Source organism: Stomoxys calcitrans, chromosome 2 (genome assembly GCF_963082655.1).
Source record: "Stomoxys calcitrans chromosome 2, idStoCalc2.1, whole genome shotgun sequence".
In the NCBI taxonomy this organism is placed as follows: Eukaryota; Metazoa; Arthropoda; class Insecta; order Diptera; family Muscidae; genus Stomoxys; species Stomoxys calcitrans.
In genome coordinates this window covers 97,888,909-97,901,169 of record NC_081553.1, presented here as the reverse complement: position 1 = coordinate 97,901,169, position 12,261 = coordinate 97,888,909, and the positions used below count along the sequence as shown (strand labels likewise).

The window sequence follows — 12,261 nt, the reverse complement described above, 5'->3', positions numbered from 1 at the left end:
AAATTTGTGACATTTGAGAGTTGGATAAAAAAAGGGCAAGAGATTTTTTTTTTTGGGAGTGTGCATTGTTAAAACTTCCCTGGTGTCATAAGATTTGAATAACTACCTCGAATAGCTCATAAAATCAAGTTTTGAATCTTCTTTCTTTAATTTTTGATTCATCAAAATGTCTTGTAATAATTTTTCGTTTCTCTTAAGGTTTAATTTTATTCTCATCTCGTTTAAGATACAGTTGATGAGCTACATAAATCATTTGTCATGTTGTAAAATTCAAACTCTCCTTGTTTTGATGACAACTGAAGCGAAAAGGCGTGTTTTTTTTTCTTTTTTTTTTTTTTGCTGTGCAGATGACATGCCTTGGATGCAAAATATTGTTGTTATACCCTCCACCATAGGATGGGGGTATACTAATTTTGACATTCCGTTTGTAACACCTAGAAATATGCGTCCAAGATCCAATAAAGTATATATATTCTTGATCGTCATGACATTCTAAATCGATTTAGCCTTGTCCGTCCGTCTGCCTGTCTGTCGAAAGCACAAAGAAATAAAGCCAGGCGGTTGAAATTTTGCACAGCTGCCATATAGCTCTGTGTTTTGATTGAATGCATGGAACGCACAAAAGCCGCACTTCTTTGTCAGAATGTATGAAATTTTGAAGAGATTCCTTGACACTCGTACCGCTTACAGTCAATATGTATGCAAAATTTCGTAAAAATCGGTTCAGATTTAGATATAGCTCCCATATATATCATTTATCCGATATGGCCTTTTAAGGCTGTAGAAGCTTAAATTTTGGTTCGATCTTTACACAATTTTGCATGGGGTGTTTTATTCAATGTCCTCATATATGTGCAAAATTTCATTAAAATCGGTCCTGATTTAGATATAGCTCCCATATATATCTTTCATCCGATATGGCCTTTTAAGGCTGTATAAGCCTCAATTTTGGTCCGATCTTTACAAAATGTGGCATGGGGTGCTTTATTCAATGTCCTCATATGTGTGCAAAATTTCATTAAAATCGGTCCAAATTTAGACATAGCTCCCATATATATCTTTCATCCGATATGGCCTTTTAAGACTATAGAAGCCTCAATTTTGGTCCAATCTTTACTAAATTTGGCATGGGGTGTTTTATTCAACGTCCTCATATGTGTGCAAAATTTCATTAAAATCGGTCCTGATTTAGATATAGCTCCCATATATAACTTTCATCCGATATGGACTTTTAAGGCTGTAGAAGCCATCATTTTGATCCGATCTTTACAAAATTTGGCATGGGGTATTTTATTTTGCTTTTTCTTACTGAGCAAAATTTCATTAAAATCGGTCCTGATTTAGATATAGCTTCAATGTATATATTTCATCCGATATGGCCTTTTAAGGCTGTAGAAGCCTCAATTTTGGTCATATCTCTACAATATAGGGCGTGAGATGTTCTATTTGACGTCCCAGTATGTGTTATCAAAATTGGCACAGGTTTCGATATAACTCTCATAAAATCTTTTATCCGATATGGGCTTTTAAGGATGTGGAAATCCAATTTGATTGTTCTATCGTAGGAAAATCTTACAAGGTTTTTTTTTAATATTTCAATAGGTATCCAAATTAAAGTCTGACTAGATTTCGAGATAAGTTCTATATATAAAAAGGACTACGTGCTCCAGATGGTGTAGGTTATTATAAAGTCGGCTCCGCCCGACTTTTGCCTTTCCTTACTGGTTTTACGTTGGAAAAAACCTACCAAAAAATTGAAATCACCCTACCAACCTACCAAGAGAATAAAAACCGAACAATTTTGTTAGGAACCTACTGAAAATGGCAACATTGGTTGCATTTTGTTATGGCCTCCATTAACTGTGCCAGGTATGGTTCAGATCGGTTCATAACCTGATATAGCTGTCATATAAACCAATCTCTCAATTAGACTTCTTCAGCTTCTAGAGGGTGCAATTCTTATCCAATTTGGCTGAAATTTTGCAAATATCAGTTTTTGGTATGACTTCAACAGCTGTGTTAAGTATGGTCTAAGTCAGCTCATATTCAGATATAGTTGCCATATAAGCCAATCTCCCGATTAGATTTCTTGAGCTTTTAGAGGGGCAATTCTTATCTAAAATGCATGAAATTTTGCATTTTGCATCATTTTTTTAATTTCAATAACTGTACCAAGTATGGTGTGAGCCGCTCACATAGCCTGCTGTAGCTGCCATTTAAATCTCCCAATTTGACTTCTTTAGCATATGGAAGGTGCAATTATTACTCGATTTGCTTGAAATTTTGGAGGTGGTAGTTTTCTATGACTTCTAATAGGTATGAGAAGTACGGTCCATATAGGTCTATAATTTTATATAGCTCTTCTATATATGAAAAAGCAATTCAAAGAACCTGTCACATGCGATCCATGGTAGAGGGTATACTAGATTCGGCCTGGCCGAACTTAACGATCATTCACTTGTCATTGTCTCAGTTGTTTAACAAAAGAAAAAAATAAACAAATTTATTTCTGAGGTAATTTTTGGTAGTTTTTAATGTGAATTTCTTTTTAAAGATTTTGTAGTGCCATGCTACTTAAACTTTGAAGTCACAATGGGTATACCGTTTTGACATTTTGTTTCTTTTTGCTTAATATTTTCAAGTATCACACTTTAATAATTAAAAGCAACAGAATCATAGCCATTAAATATGTTCAACATTCGTCCGGGAGGCCGAAAATACAACAAAATTAAGGTTAAAGCAATGTACGCAAAAATTCTTCATCGATATGGCATTCACAACACTTTGATATAAAACAGAATGCCATTAAGGGTTAAACAAGATTTTATTTTTAAAATCATAAAAAATAACTAATTTGAATTTTTTTTTTTTTTTAATTGCAGAACGACGACTTCTCTTTTTCCATCACTGCTATAAGGTAAGAAATATTTTGTAAATATTTTAATGAAATACTTCATTGGTAAAAAACAAGTTTTTTTGGAAAATGGAAGCAAAGATTTTTAATGGAAATCTTGACACAATAATAGTTCACATACATTTTTAAAGAATCATAAAGAAGATTCAGACCATATTTCACATGTATGTTGAAGGTCATGGGAGAAGCCACTGTACAAAATCTCAGCCAAATTGGATAATAACTGCGCCCCCTAGAGGCTCAAGAAGTCAAGATCCCAAATCGGTTTATATGGCAGCTATATCAGGTTATGTACCAATTTGGACCATACTTGTTGAAAATCATATCAAAATACTTCATGCAAAATTTCAGCCAAATTGGATGAGAATTGCGCCCTCTAGCGGCTCAAGATGTCAAAATCCAAGTTCGGTTTATATGGCAGCTACAGCAGGTTATTAAACGATTTAAGCCGTACTTAGCACAGTGGTTGGAAGTGACACCAAAACACCACGTGCAATATTACAGCCAAATCGGATAAGAATTGTGCCCTCCAAAAGCTGAAGAAGTCAAGACCCATGATCGGTTTATATGGCAGCTATATCAGGTTATGAACCGATTTTAAACACACTTAGCACAGATGTTAGATGTTATAAATAAGTTAAATCGGACGAGAATTGCGCCCTATAGGGGTCCAAGAAGTCTACACCCTAGATCGGTTTATATGGCAGCTATATCAAAACGTGGACCGATTTGCTCCATTTACAATCCCAACCGATCTACACAAATAAAAAGTATTTGTGCAAAATTTCAAGCGCCTAGCTTTATACCTTCGAAAGTTAGCGTGCTCTTGACAGACAGACGGACGGACGGACAGACGTACGGACGTGGTTAGATCAAGAATATATATACTTTATGGGGTCTTAGACGCATATTTCGAGGTGTAACAAACAGCATGACGAAATTTGTATACCACCATCCTATGGTGCAGGGTATAAAAAGAGCTATGTTGGCGGATTAGATTTTATTATACCCACCACCGAAGGATGGGGGTATATTCATTTTGTCATTCCGTTTGCAGCACATCGAAATAGCCATTTCCGATAGCCATATAAAGTATATATATTCTTGATCAGCGTAAAAATCTAAGACGATCAAGACATGTCCGTCCTTCTGTCTGTTGAAATCACGCTACAGTCTTTAAAAATAGAGATCTTGAGCTGCAATTTTGCACAGATTCTTTTTATGTCCAAAAGCAGGTTAAGCTCGAAGATGGGCTATATCGGACTATATCTTGATATAGCCCCCATATAGACCGATTCTCGGACTTAGGGCCTTAGGCCAATAAAAGCCACATTTTTTATCCCATTTAGCTGAAATTTGGAACAGTGAGTTGTGTTAGGTCCTTCGACATCCTTCGTCAATTTGGCCCAGATCGGTCCAGATTTGGATATAGCTGCCATATAGACCGATCCTCCGATTTAGGGTCTAAGGCCCATAAAAGCTACATTTATTATCCGATTTAGCTGAAATTTGGGACAGTGAGTTGTGTTAGGCCCTTCGACATCCTTCGTCAATTTGGCACAGATCGGTTCAGATTTGGATATAGCTGCCATATAGACCGATCCACCGATTTAGGGTCTAAGTCGGAGGATCGCAACTCACTGTCCCAAATTTTGCTACAATTTGGGACAGTGAGTTACACCCCTCGACATCCTTCGTGAATTTGGCCCAGATCGGTTCAGATTTGGGTATAGCTGCCATATAGACCGATCCTGCGATTTAGGGTCTTAGCCCCATAAAATCCACATTTATTATCCGATTTTGCTGAAATTTGGGACAGTGAGTTGTGTTAGGTCCTTCGACATCCTTCGTCAATTTGGCCCAGATCGGTCCAGATTTGGATATAGCTGCCATATAGACCGATCCTCCGATTTAGGGTCTAAGGCCCATAAAAGCTACATTTATTATCCGATTTAGCTGAAATTTGGGACAGTGAGTTGTGTTAGGCCCTTCGACATCCTTCGTCAATTTGGCACAGATCGGTTCAGATTTGGATATAGCTGCCATATAGACCGATCCACCGATTTAGGGTCTAAGTCGGAGGATCGCAACTCACTGTCCCAAATTTTGCTACAATTTGGGACAGTGAGTTACACCCCTCGACATCCTTCGTGAATTTGGCCCAGATCGGTTCAGATTTGGGTATAGCTGCCATATAGACCGATCCTCTGATTTAGGGTCTTAGGCCCATAAAAGCCACATTTATTATCCGATTTTGCTGAAATTTAGGACAGTGAGTTAAGTTAAGCCCCTTAACATACTCCTGCATTATGGCACAGATTGGTCCAGATTTGGATATAGCTGCTATATAGACCGATCTCTCGGTTTTTAGGGTTTGGGGCCATAAAAGGCGTATTTATTGTCCGATGTCGCTGAAATTTGGGACAGTGCGTTGTCTTAGGGCCTTCGACATCTTTCTTCAATTTGGCCCTGATCGGTTCAGATTTGGATATAGCTGCCATATAGACCGATCTCTCGATTTAAAGTCTTGGCCCCATAAAAGGCGCATTTATTGTCCGATTTGGCTGAAATTTGGCATAGTGCATTGTGTTAGGCTCTTCGACATTTTTCTGCAACTTGGCCGAAATCGGTCCAGATTTGAATATAGCTGCCATATAGACCGATCTCTCGATTTAAAGTCTTGGCCCCATAAAAGGCGCATTTATAATCCGATTTCACTGAAATTTGACACAGTGACTTATGTTAGGCTTTTCGACATCCGTGTCGTATATGGTTTAGATCGGTTTATTTTTAGATATAGCTACTAAAAAGACCAATATTTTGTTATACACAATTAAACAATGACTTGTACTTATTAGTATTTGGTCCAAATCGGAACATATTTCGATATAACTGCTATGGGACATAAGGTATGCAATTTTTAACGGATTTTGGTGAAAGGTGGTTTACATATATACCCAAGGTGGTGGGTATCCGAAGTTCGGCCCGGCCGAACTTAACGCCTTTTTATAAGCTTTTTGTAGTAACCTGCTCAAAAGGGTTGCCAACTATGGGCGCTGAGCAACATCCTGCCTTTTCAAGCTTACTAAGTTGACGTGCTTCGGTATACTACTACACACCTTCTATCTCTTTTTACGCATCGTTCCTGTCTCACCCCTGTTCCTGTTTCTTTATTTCATTTGACGTTTAATGCTTTCAGCAACGTTCATTGTTCCTGCCTATAACCATATTGAAGCCTATCGTTTCTGTTACTTTCTGCTGATTGGTTTCCTAAATTGCGATTTCATTTGAGATCACACCAAACTCATCACACCAATCATCGGCTGAAACATATCCTACTGATGAGTTTGGTGTGGTGCCGGACGAAATCGCGATCTTGGGAAGAAATCAATGCTATTACCTAGCTAACACATTTTCTGCCTAACTTTAGGGTTTTTTGTTTTTTATTATTTGCAATAGAAACAGATAACCCTACGGTTCACAGCCGGACAATATCCGATTGTATGAATTATTTCAAGACAGAATAAATTTAGCGCAAAACGTGTGAAATTTGATTATAATAAAAACTTTAACAAAATAATATTTTCATATAAAATTTGAACGAATTTTCTAATTTCATGGAAATTTTTACCAAAATTTTGTTTGAATACAAAACTTCGACAAAATTTTTTCCATTGAAATTTTGGTGAATTTTAATTTTTTTTCCAACATTCGTCGAAACTTTAATTCCTTTAGAGAATATCAATTCAATGGAAATTTTCCTCACTGTCTTCTTTTCATGCTAAAATTTATTCAACATGTTTTGCATATTTCAAATGTCTAGTTTAAAATATCAGAATTGTCAATGTTTTAGCTTTTTTTCTTAAAGTAAAAATTTTACATGTGACATTTAATGGGAAAACCCCCTGTCATGTCAGTTCTAATTTGAAATTCTTTTTCGTGCGATGTTTTTTAATTTTACTGCGGGCGGCAGAAAAATGTTCTTCATCTTCGTTGGAATATTCACGTAGAATGCCAAGAGCGGTAATCACCCAAGAGAGGAGTCATGATGATGACGGGGTAGAAGGCATGCGCGGAAGACACTCGTGAATGTTGCATGTCTATCACAAATCTAAATGACAGCGAATTAGCTGTGAAATTACTTGGAGGTCTCATTCGAAAGTGAATTTGGGTGAACACTTTTAATTCCCCCATTGTTAAATGAATAAAATTCAATTATATTGAGAAGCTTGTAAGAGACGTCCAATGAATGCGTAAATATAATGGGATATAATGGTACAGCACCATTTTCAAGGGGAAAAAATCAACAAAATTTTTTAGAAATGTTATCCTTTGAGAGGGAAATATCATAGAAATTTTGTCTTTAGAGAAAATTTCATAGAAATTTTGTCTTTAGAGAAAATTTCATAGAAATTTTGTCTTTAGAGAAAATTTCATAGAAATTTTGTCTTTAGAGAAAATTTCATAGAAATTTTGTCTTTAGAGAAAATTTCATAGAAATTTTGTCTTTAGAGAAAATTTCATAGAAATTTTGTCTTTAGAGAAAATTTCATAGAAATTTTGTCTTTAGAGAAAATTTCATAGAAATTTTGTCTTTAGAGAAAATTTCATAGAAATTTTGTCTTTAGAGAAAATTTCATAGAAATTTTGTCTTTAGAGAAAATTTCATAGAAAATTTGTCTTTAGAGAAAATTTCATAGAAATTTTGTCTGCGGTCATCGGGTGACCCCAATCATTGGACATGGACCATTTTGGCAACCTGGCCCATTGTGAACGTCTTAGGATCAGTCGCAAAAAGTCTTTGAAAGAACTAGAGCGCAAGGAGACTTTGTTTTTCCACCTCCTAGAGGGACCTATGTTTTTGGCAGAATAGGCATATGGCCCATGCTAATGGCAGGCAAGCGTACATGATATTGGATCGGGCTTTTCCCCAAGACTGGGTATCTTAGTGCCGACAAGTCGCTTGTGGGATGGTGGTGTCTGTTGCCGTCATTCTAATAGTAGTGGTTTTTGAAGCCGACAACATGCTAAGACCACAATCACTACCGCAACTCTTAGGTCTTTGGACCCAGAGTCTTTGTTAAACCAGGGAAGACTGAAATATGCCTGTTCACGAGGAAGACGAAGATGGGCCAATTAAACGCACCACGTTTCTTCAATAAGACGATTTCGATATCTGACAAGGTCAAATACTTAGGTGTTGTTGTTGTTGTAGCAGTGTGTTATACACTGAGGCGGCAGCCCTTGCCGATGAAGAACTCCATCGCGTCAATCCGGTACGTACAACCGGCTGCCATGGGATTGAATACTTAGGTGTGATCTTGGACAGGAAACTGAATTGGAAGTGTCACATTCAGGAGCGTACTGAGAAGGCTCACAGATATAGGGCATTATGTAGACGGGCCTTAGGCTCGAAATGAGGCCTAAATCCGAGGATAGTCCACTGGCTCTACAGGAGCGTGATTAGACCAATACTTACTTATGTCTCAGTAGTTGGATGAACTTCTATGGAGAAAAAGTGCAACATAAGGACCATACAACAGGTTCAAAGAACATGTTGTCTTGGCATAGGCGGAGCGATGAAGACCACGCCAACCAGGGCACTGGAGACTATTCTAGATATCCTGCCCATTGACATACAGATTAAGTGTGAGGCAGCCACTGCGGCTATGAAACGTAAGGCGATGGGAGAACGGATTGAGGATGGGAGCAGCTCATACCATCGCGGTATAATCGAGGCGACGATAGGAAACCTGGAAGGAAGGGAAGAGGTTTCCGATCGGATACCTGAGATGAACCTTGAGGTCGAATGCGAGGCAATGCTGCCATCGGCACAGTCTTGGATTAACCAACCCTATTGCCATCTGAAAGATCATGTTACACGGATGGATCAAAGCTAGAGGACAGAGTGGGCCTGTGAGTTTACACTGAGAACCCAGGGACAGAGATCTGTTTTAGACTGCATGACCATAAAAAGGTCTCTCAAGCGGAGATCCGGGCGATTACGGAATGCGTGAAGTGGTGTGGTGCTAACGCGAGGACATCGAGTTGAACATCTTCACCGACAGTAAAATTGCCATAAGGGCAATAACCACCAGGACGGTCAGGTCACCAACAGTCTTGCAGTGTAAGAAGATGATAACGCCTTCTCTGAGGATGCCAAAATCCGCCTCGTTTGGGTGCCGGGCCATAACGGAGTAAGGGGAAATGAAAGGCCAGCCGATTTGGCGGTGAAGGCCAGAGGACTGCCGTCAATAAACTTGGTTAACCCGAAGCCTTTCGGGGCGACGCAATCCGAGTCAAGGGAGTTGGCGAAGAATGCACATGCAATATTGAGAAACAGCGAAACGGTCGGTAGGACGGCGAAAATCCTATGGGGGGATCCAGATCGCGAAAAGACGAGGCTATTACTGAAAGTAAGCAAGAAGGAGGTCAGTATAGCTATTGGTATCATAATGGGACACATAGGACTACAAAGCTCACTTATGTAAAATCGGTGCGGCAAGTGATAGCATGTGTTGGGCATGCGGGGAAGATGATGAGACGTAGGAGCATTTCCTTTGTCATTGCCCGGCTTTCGCGTCTAACAAATACCTGCACTTAGGTGGAGACACAATATCAGACATGAACCAACTTAGGGGAGTGGCATTGGAAACAATTAAGGATTTTGTAAGTAGCACGGAATTCCTTACTTAAAATTTTCCTTCTAGAGGGTACGTTTTAGTTTTTAGAGCGCACAACCAGCCGATTACTGGCTTAGGTGTAAGTCTATAGTTTCATGGAGCTGATTAATATCTGCACCCTCTTTTCAAGATAACCTAACCTAGGTCTTTGGAGTGCATTCTGAAACTTCTTCCGGGCTACTGATATGCTGATTCAGTCGAAACGGACAAAGTGCAGAAATATTCCGAATTTAAAACGCGTCAGTTCCACTCTACAACTTTTCAAATACGGATCCGATACAAAGGTAGCATACATTGCCTCCTGCCTGTTCGTGGCAATCACTGTAGATTAAATTCCTTTATTACACATCGTTCGATTTCCCCTAGCTTCGCCGGTGTGCTTCGATACTTTGAATGAACTTTAATCAAATATACTTTTTTTACACTTTTTTTCTAAAGCAAGCTAAAAGTAACAGCTGATAACTGACAGAAGAAAGAATACAATTACAGAGTCACAAGCTGTGAAAAAATTTGTCAACGCCGACTGTATGAAACTTTTTGGGCAACCCAATAGTTGATAGCGGACAATTAACCGAGCAGCAACTCATCATATCCCTTCACTCAACCTAATTTGTTATTCAAAACAACAAAAATGTTTGCTAAAACAGCCGTTTTTGTCTGCTAAAAATGGGAAAGCAAGCATTACTGTTGTTTCAGCAAACATACTGCTATTTTAACTAACAAATTCTCCTGTTTTGAGTACACAAGTCGGCTAAAAAAATTTATGCAACTTTTTATGGTTGCTTATTACTTGTTTTGATAACTTTAGGCATTTTTTTAGAAATTTTGTTGTAAGAAATTATTTTAATTTGTGGACTTCTACTGTGAAGAAGCTACTTGATCCATTCATTGGTATACATTTCGTAATGTGGCTGAGCTAGCTCGCATTTTTTACTTTGCTCTACTAATGTCCACATGATTGGCATGGCCTTTTGAATCTAAATTTATAGAAAAAAGTTATGGAGAATATACCTTCAGTGGTGATCCACTAAGGAACAGGGGCATTGTGAGGTACTATGCCATGTAAAACTTCTTTGCAAAGAGGTGTCGCACTGCGGCACGCCGTTCGGACTCGGCTATAAAAAGGAGGCCCCTTATCATTGAGCTTAAACTTGAATCGGACTGCACTCATTGATATGTGAGAAGTTTGCCCCTGTTTGCCATTTTCAGCAAAATTTTTTCTATGAGTGTTGACAACGGTTTTGACTGAGTCAACCGAAATATTGGAAAATAATTAGGTAAAATTCTATGATTTGTTTTAATGGACCTATAGCCGAAACGATAAAACAACTTGCAATAATTTCTATTCGTCTTTAACTACCAAATACTTTTCATTAGAATTTCATTGTCCCGTTTGGTATATATGTTTATTTGGGGCATAATTTAGGGGTGGGACGACCCCTGGGGATTGACTCAAATTTTTATATAAGTTTCGTATTCACCTCTCAAACAACTTTCGTTTAAATTCCATATTGTTCCGATCGGCCCGTTTGGGGCGGTTTTTGGTATTGGGCGGCCCTCGGACACACGGATTCTAATTGCTATATCAAATTCATACTCTACTCCAAAATACCTTTCATTTGATACCCATATTGTCCCAATCCGTAGACATGCCTGTTTGGGTGGGTTTTAGGGTAGGGCGTCCCCCTCAGTTATTTGACCCCAAAGTTTCATACAGATTTTGTATTATTGAGTTCCATAAGGCCACCGTAAAGCAGAGGTTGGCATCTCCACCTATAAAGCTGAAAGCCTGGTTTCGAATCCTAGCGAGAACATCAAAAAATTTTTCGGCGGTGGTTATCTCCTACTTATGTTGGTGACACTTGCGAGATACTATGTCATGCATAGAAGCCATGTAAAAACTTCTCGCCAAAGAGTTGTCGCACTGCGGCATACCGTTCGGACTTGGCTATTAAAATGAGGTGTCTTACCATTGAGCTTAAAACCTGAATCAGACAGCACTCATTGATATGTGAGAAGTCTGCCACTGTTCCTCAATGGAATGTTCATGCGCAAATTTGCAATTTGCTTAAGGGAGCCTACACAATTTCGGCTAAATCGATGCGCTATCTCCGAGATCTGGAGTTTTTTAAATTTCGTATTGTTGTTAGGGGTCCATCCCCTCGCGTATATCACAAATGAAGAACAAAATGGGCAAAACTCTACCATCAGAATCATGAAATTCATGAAAATCGGAAATTTTGAAAATTTCTATACCAAAAACGACACGAATTCTTTATTCCAAGTGTTTCGTATGACACATGGTATGTTTTTTACCGTAATTATAAATTTAATATCTCAGCAATTTTCTGCCATCTTTTAGATTCATTTGATTTTTTTTGACAAATATGAATAATTAGCCTGCAAAATGTTTTTTTTCATTATTTTTTAGGCAAGGAAAAATAACAACCTTAACTATCATCATTAGAAATCAATCAGAAGAAAACAAATTTCGATACCGGCGGACAAGTCGAAACTTGGATACCCATCCCTATGGAATTTTGGAAAACTTTAAGCAAGTGGTGCAAAAAGCAAGTCTAATGACCAGAGCATGGGTTGTGGATTCAATTCAGGGAGTTTAGTTTGCCAAACTGCAGTCTATGTGGGAATTATATCTAAAAAGGA

General features: G+C 38.3%; 2 protein-coding genes across 4 annotated transcripts in view; one reads left to right on the top strand and one right to left on the bottom strand.

Annotated features, from left to right (window-relative positions):
• LOC106084993 (putative uncharacterized protein DDB_G0288537) overlaps nt 1-12,261 on the bottom strand; it is a 298,030-nt gene that overhangs the window by 102,758 nt on the left and 183,011 nt on the right. The window lies entirely within an intron of this gene.
• The window catches only part of LOC106084998 (uncharacterized), a 221,585-nt gene that overhangs the window by 68,466 nt on the left and 140,858 nt on the right, over nt 1-12,261 (top strand). For all 3 annotated transcript variants that reach the window (XM_059362134.1, XM_059362131.1, XM_059362133.1), the window contains one exon: nt 2,883-2,917. The gene's annotated coding sequence lies outside the window, so the exon portion shown is untranslated. The remainder of the gene's footprint in view (nt 1-2,882; nt 2,918-12,261) is intronic.